At 50.2% G+C, this 6,655-nt stretch overlaps 1 long non-coding RNA gene across 1 annotated transcript; it reads right to left on the minus strand.

Moving 5' to 3' along the window:
* Positions 1-242: 242 nt before the first annotated feature.
* LOC138672393 (uncharacterized) lies at positions 243-5,518 on the minus strand. Its single transcript, XR_011319732.1, has 3 exons — positions 5,419-5,518; positions 3,599-3,654; positions 243-1,258 (listed from the first exon to the last, which is right to left on the minus strand). It is a non-coding gene; the product is annotated as an uncharacterized lncRNA (long non-coding RNA).
* Positions 5,519-6,655: the final 1,137 nt, after the last annotated feature.

Consider the following 6,655-nt stretch of genomic DNA (forward strand, 5'->3'; position numbering starts at 1 on the left):
AGTGGGAAGGAATAGTAGCGGGGACACCATTGGGCAAGGACCTCTATTAATGTGGAAAGGCGCAGAGGTAAAACCATTGTGGGGAACGTCAGCTGAGGAGTGACTACAGTACGTAGAGCATAAATCCATTAACTTATCAGGGAAGTGCCACTTCTGTAACCCTGCAAACAAGTAAGGCCACGAAACAGAAAATTACGTGGGAGCCCACAATGTTATTTTTGTTTGATTTAATTCTTTATTTTACACAGGAAGGATAGAGCGGGGGCTGAATACAGCTCCCATCATTGTCGCCTGGTCGCACTGATCACAATGATGAGCGCTAACTTCAGCAGTCGGCCGGCGCCGGGGATCAGCGTGAACTGTCCTGCTTTTTCCAGGTGCAGGTACGTGTCACGCTGACGACACATGGATGTGATCTGAGTGTGTGTCACACTTTTGTCTGTGGTGCACATACAAAAAAACTGACAGATGGGTAAAGCTCTCTAGAAGGCCTCCATGTGATAGACACAAGGTTCGCCGGAAGACCTCTCAGGATTTTCCGTAAATGAGTCATTTTTCTATCCTGGTGTAAGGTGGTGTTGGAGTGACCGGTCTTGAAATCATGGAGGAATGAGTGGGGAGCGATGTCTTGTGTGATGATCTTTAGGTTGGAATTGAGGAGGTGAAGAGATTGGTAATGAAGATGGTTCCAGTAGATGTAGTTTGGTGAGGGATCTGTTGGCGCCTCTGGGTTAAGGATGGTGTGGACCACATCAGAGTGAGTGAAGATCAGCTTGAACTGGGATCCTCATCAATATTTGATGTTTTGGTGTGGAGGATTTCCAGGTATGGCTTCATGGCCTGTCTCTTGGCTTTGGTGGTGGAGGCCAGGTCTGGAGGAAGTTCATAGGGGTGACGTTGGAACTTCAAGGATGAGGAATTTCCAGCCGCTTGCAGTATTTGTTCTTTGTTTTATAGAGGTGGAGTTGGAGGATAATGATATGGGGTGAGCCGTCTGCAGGCGTTTGCGGAGGGCTCTGTGGATGCCGCCCATCTCTAAGCGTTCAGTGGAGATTCCAGGTAGGAGATCTTGGCATGAAGCCATGGATTGGAGGTCTTTGATTGTGCCTGCGTGGTCTGTGATGCGACTGTTGCTCTTACGGGAACAATTTTCCAAATTTTCCAGTCTGTTGTTCAGTAGATTTCTTCGTGGAGCATCTCCGTCTCTTTTCATGAGTGTGGAGGGTTACAACGGTGGAATGCATCTTGTCTTTGAGATCTGAGATACAAAAATCCAGTTTGGTTTATTTGTAGAGTTCTCTGGTGAATTAATCTGACATTTTATAACGTTCATTGTGCGGGAATGCCTGAAGCTGTGATAGTAGGGCAGCCAGATCAGTGGTAGGAGTCAGTGGGATCCTGGTTGTTGGCGTTGGAATTAATTCAGGATCTGCCCTTGTTGGGGGAGGATCTAAATTGATCCTTCACGGTTGACTCAGTGATTTCCAAATTAATCTACAGGGCGTTGCCGGCAACTGAAAATGACCAGACGGAGACTCATGTCTCTGTATGGGGGATCGAGCAGATCTCTGGCCCCCATTTATTGAGTATGAGTTTTCATAGTCATAGAAATTATACTTCAACCAATCAGCATAAGAACACGCTCACAGTTCTTAACCTATAAGAATACAGAAAAAACTGAAACTACAGATATGGTCATATATTCTTGGCATAAAAAAAGACATTCTAACAGGTGCCTCAGTCTTGTATAGCGATACACCCCCGAGTCTCTTATCTGGCTCGAGTAAGAACACTCAAGGTCTTTATACCAATTATAAACCATAGACTAGCTGAATAACAAAATGTTATCTTTGTGAGAAACAGGACAGAATTACTTCATGGAATAACAGAATTTATCTTTAACCAACAAGAAAATGGAGTCAAAGCACAAAATGGAGAATCTTTCATAATTTGTTCCTTCACACCCTGTGTGGAGTAGAGGAGCATGATGAATCCGCTGGGGAGAGTGGTCCAGAGGACATGTCGTTGCCTTGGGCTGCAGAACGCTGGTTCCTGATGGTAGGATTCATTGAAGTAGTTCGGCGTGACTTTGGCATGAGGTCGGATATGACTTTTGGTAAATCCGCTGTTTATGGCCCCAAAATGGTTAAATGGGTTAGAGGAAAAGCGTATTGCGCATTGTGCCGTACAGGGCGGGGAAGGGAAGGTTACATTATCACGGAAGTATTACAATTGTTCAAGTTTAAGTAAAAGAAACGTGTGAGAGAGGGTGACCATGTAGGCCGAATGTTTAGCATCAATTGTGCAATTGGAAATATGGCTCCTTAAACTAAGTACTGGATGGGTAGAGGATGTCCGTACTCTGCGGGTCGTTTTGGCACTATTCTCCCACTTCTTAGCCAGTGTATATGTCTTGACATAGTTGAGATACGGCCAAATCGGTTCAAAGGTTAGTAGACAGGGCAGTTACAGGGAGCACCACTGGGTAGCAGTAGAGCACCACAGATGTTTAATTGCATTGTGTTCTCTACAAAGTGCAGATACAAATTTAAAGGGAACCTGTCCCCCCAACTGGCCAAAAGCCACCAATGTACCCCCCTTCCGCCCGCATACCTCTCCCCGCACACCCCCAGGACCCCCCACCCCCCCCCGTGTGTCCCCCGCACCGCCACCAGATGTAGGCACCCGGCCTAACCGTCCCTGTGCCACATTACACACACAGATCTTTAGAAAAAGTATTTCTAAAGTCTGACACAGTGACAAGCAAAAGGGAACAATGTTTTCAGCTTCTGACTTCCAGCCTCCATATCTCACCATCCACTTCTGCTTCATACGTGAGACCACCATCATTTATAGACCATTATCTTGGCTATCTGATACATAAATGTCACTTGCAGCTATTTAGAATGATTAGTTGTGCAGATTCTCATCTTGTCTCTGCATTGTTACTGTCTTGCTCAGAGGCGTATCTAGGGTTTCTGGCACCCGGGGCAAGAATTCATTTTGGCGCCCCCCCCTCTCCCCCCCCCCCCCCAGCACATATGCGATTTGCGCACTTAGTCATGTACCCACAAGCTCCTCTCCCTAATGCTCTCAATGTTCAGTGAAAAACTGAGAAGCAGAAGAAAAGCTCGTTGTCACCAGACCATAAGTGTGAAAGTCACATATGAGTGAGGTGTCCATGTGACGACTACTGGAACCTGCTGACCTGAATCCTGACATCGCAGACTTCTGAATTCTCACAACGAATGCACTGGACACTTTTAGGATTCTCCCTTGCTGGTGGACGGTCATGTCAGTACAAGCATGTGATTTGTATAATTCTGAACACATTCCGACTAGACGTGCCCGGCCTCGCTCAGTTAATTTTCATTGACGGAGGCCACACATGTCTAGTCAGCACGTGACCACATGTATGTAAATTGCCAGCACGAGAGAATCCTGACAACGTGCAATGAGCACTGTGAGAACTCAGAAGTCTGCAGTCACGAAGAATGACTGCAGACTCATTACAAACCTGGACATCCCCTTTAATGCTCCTAACAGAAATAAAAACATGAGTTAGTCAGTATCACAATTAACATTTACATCCAGGTACCTTATAGATGATGTCGTCTCTGGAGTCGTTCTTCTTTTCTTCATCTTCACGATGCCCTTAAAGATACAAGTGTCATTATAATGCTCCTGAATGAAAAATTGCCCCTCACTATATTGTCTTCACAAAATATGACCCCCACACTGTCCCTCTTATGGTACATGCTCTTCACACTGACCTCTCCTTTCCATACCGGTCCCCTCTTCACACTGTCCTCTCACACTGTGTCCCCCATATAGGGCCCAGTATTTATACTGTACTCTCTCATCACACTCCCCCTCCTTGGTATACTGTCCCCTCCTGGCTGTGCCCTTACACTGCCCCCATGCTACGAACCCACTACTCAGTTTCTATTCTGTGCCCCATCACCCCCTTTGCTGTTCATTTTGTGTCCTCAAATCTCCCATCTCCACTCCAATTCAACCCCACACAATAAATCCCCCCATTACCCACACAGCCCCTCATCACCCCCATCTCCTGATCCCCCACACAGCCCCTCATCAACCCCATCTCCCCCTCATCACCCCTACACAGTCCCTCATCATCCTCCCATTCCCCACAGGCCCTCATCATTCCCCAAAAAGGCCCTCATCACCCCGCTTCTCCACAGAGCCCCTCATCATCCCCCCATTCCCCACAGGCCCTCATTATCACCCACACAGCCTCTCATCCCCCATTCCCCACACAGCCCATCACCCCCATACAGCCCCTCATCACCCCCCTTCTCCCCCAAAGCCCCTCATCACCCCCCTTCTCCCACACAGCCCCTCATCATTCCTTCTTTTTCCACACTGCCCCTCATCATGCTCCATTCCCCACACAGCCCCTCATCATCCACTTCACAGCCCATCATCATTCCCCACAGCCTCTCATCATCCACTACACAGCCCCTCATCATTATCCCTCCAATCCCCACAGCCTCTCATCATCCACTACACAGCCCCTCATCATTATCCCTCCATTCCCCACAGCGTCTCATCATCCACTACACAGCCCCTCATCATTATCCCTCCATTCCCCACAGCTTCTCATCATCCACTACACAGCCCCTCATCATTATCCCTCCATTCCCCACAGCGTCTCATCATCCACTACACAGCCCCTCATCATTATCCCTCCATTCCCCACAGCCTCTCATCATCCACTACACAGCCCCTCATCATTATCCCTCCAATCCCCACAGCGTCTCATCATCCACTACACAGCCCCTCATCATTATCCCTCCAATCCCCACAGCGTCTCATCATCCACTACACAGCCCCTCATCATTATCCCTCCATTCCCCACAGCGTCTCATCATCCACTACACAGCCCCTCATCATTATCCCTCCATTCCCCACAGCGTCTCATCATCCACTACACAGCCCCTCATCATTATCCCTCCATTCCCCACAGCGTCTCATCATCCACTACACAGCCCCTCATCATTATCCCTCCAATCCCCACAGCGTCTCATCATCCACTACACAGCCCCTCATCATTATCCCTCCAATCCCCACAGCGTCTCATCATCCACTACACAGCCCCTCATCATTATCCCTCCAATCCCCACAGCGTCTCATCATCCACTACACAGCCCCTCATCATTATCCCTCCATTCCCCACAGCGTCTCATCATCCACTACACAGCCCCTCATCATTATCCCTCCAATCCCCACAGCCTCTCATCATCCACTACACAGCCCCTCATCATTATCCCTCCATTCCCCAGACAGCTTCTCATTATCCACTACACAGCCCCTCATCATTATCCCTCCAATCCCCACAGCCTCTCATCATCCACTACACAGCCCCTCATCATTATCCCTCCAATCCCCACACACCTCGGTAATCTCCTCACATGGCTGCATGCTGCAGACCCTCAGTCCTCCTCACACGACTCCAGCAGCTTCCTGGTTTCTGCTATCTGTCTTCACTGGACTGAAGGAGGCCCCGCCCCTTCCGGTGACATCTTACCTCAGCTCCATTCTAGACAGGCACTGCAGTCAGATGTTCAATTGTACTCATGTCCGTAAGATACGAGTACAATTGAACACTGGGAGCCGCGCGCTGCAGCGTCTCTGTGCCGGATGTCAGCTTGACAGTCCGACACAGAGAACAGCTGACTCCGAGTGCAGGGGCGGCAGAATGCAGCTGCCAGGGGAGACATTTGGCGGCCCAACTGCGCCCCCCTGCCAGCTGCGCCCGGGGCACATGCCCCGGCTGCCCCCCCTAGATACGCCACTGGTCTTGCTCCTAAAGATCTACAGTTGTGCTCAAGAGTTTACATACCCCGGCAGAATTTTTGCTTTCTTAGCCTTTTTTCAGAGAATATGAATGAAAACACCAAAACTTTTCCTCCACTCATGGTTAGTGGTTGGGTGAAGCCATTTATTGTCAGACTACTGTGTTTTCTCAGTCGCCCATGACAGCACTACCAGAGAGAGAGGGAATCCGCCCTTCAGGACAGGAAACCTACAGGATAAAAAGGGCGGTACCTCTCTCCTGCGTCAGTTTTGGTTTCCTGTCCTGACAGGGAACCCTCTAGGATGGTACCTGAAGATCCAGAGCCGACCAGTCGACCTATGACGGCGGGGAGGGCCCTGTCACGGCTGGCGCGGTATCCGACGCCGCCGCTGCTGGGTCCGATGGGGCTGCAGAGTGCGCGGAGGGAAGCGCGGCCGCCTCCCCAGATTGGGGTAGGGGCTTCGGGGACCCGGTGTGCCTCGGCGGCAGAGGCACTTCCTGATTCGGAGCGGTGGCGTGGTGTGTGTAAGGACACCAAGATGGCCGCCGCACCGGATATAGAAAGCACTACTTCCGGGTCCCGGGCAGAGCGCGCATGCTCAGTGATCCAAGGGGGATCAGCGCTTTCCGGGAACGCAGCCCTGGAGGAGGGGATGAATCGGCGCCGAAAAATATAGTATTTAAACACCGCTGTGGAACCGCTCCTTGCTGCATGCAGTCCTAATAATGGAGGACAGCGACCAGCAGCTCCAGCAGGCGCAGCCCTTACAGCAGCAGCAGCAGCCACCGCAGCAGCAGCAACGTCAGCGTCAGCGGCACCACCAGCGCAAGCCA

The sequence above is a fragment of the Ranitomeya imitator genome, chromosome 3, assembly GCF_032444005.1.
Source record: "Ranitomeya imitator isolate aRanImi1 chromosome 3, aRanImi1.pri, whole genome shotgun sequence".
Classification (NCBI taxonomy): Eukaryota; Metazoa; Chordata; class Amphibia; order Anura; family Dendrobatidae; genus Ranitomeya; species Ranitomeya imitator.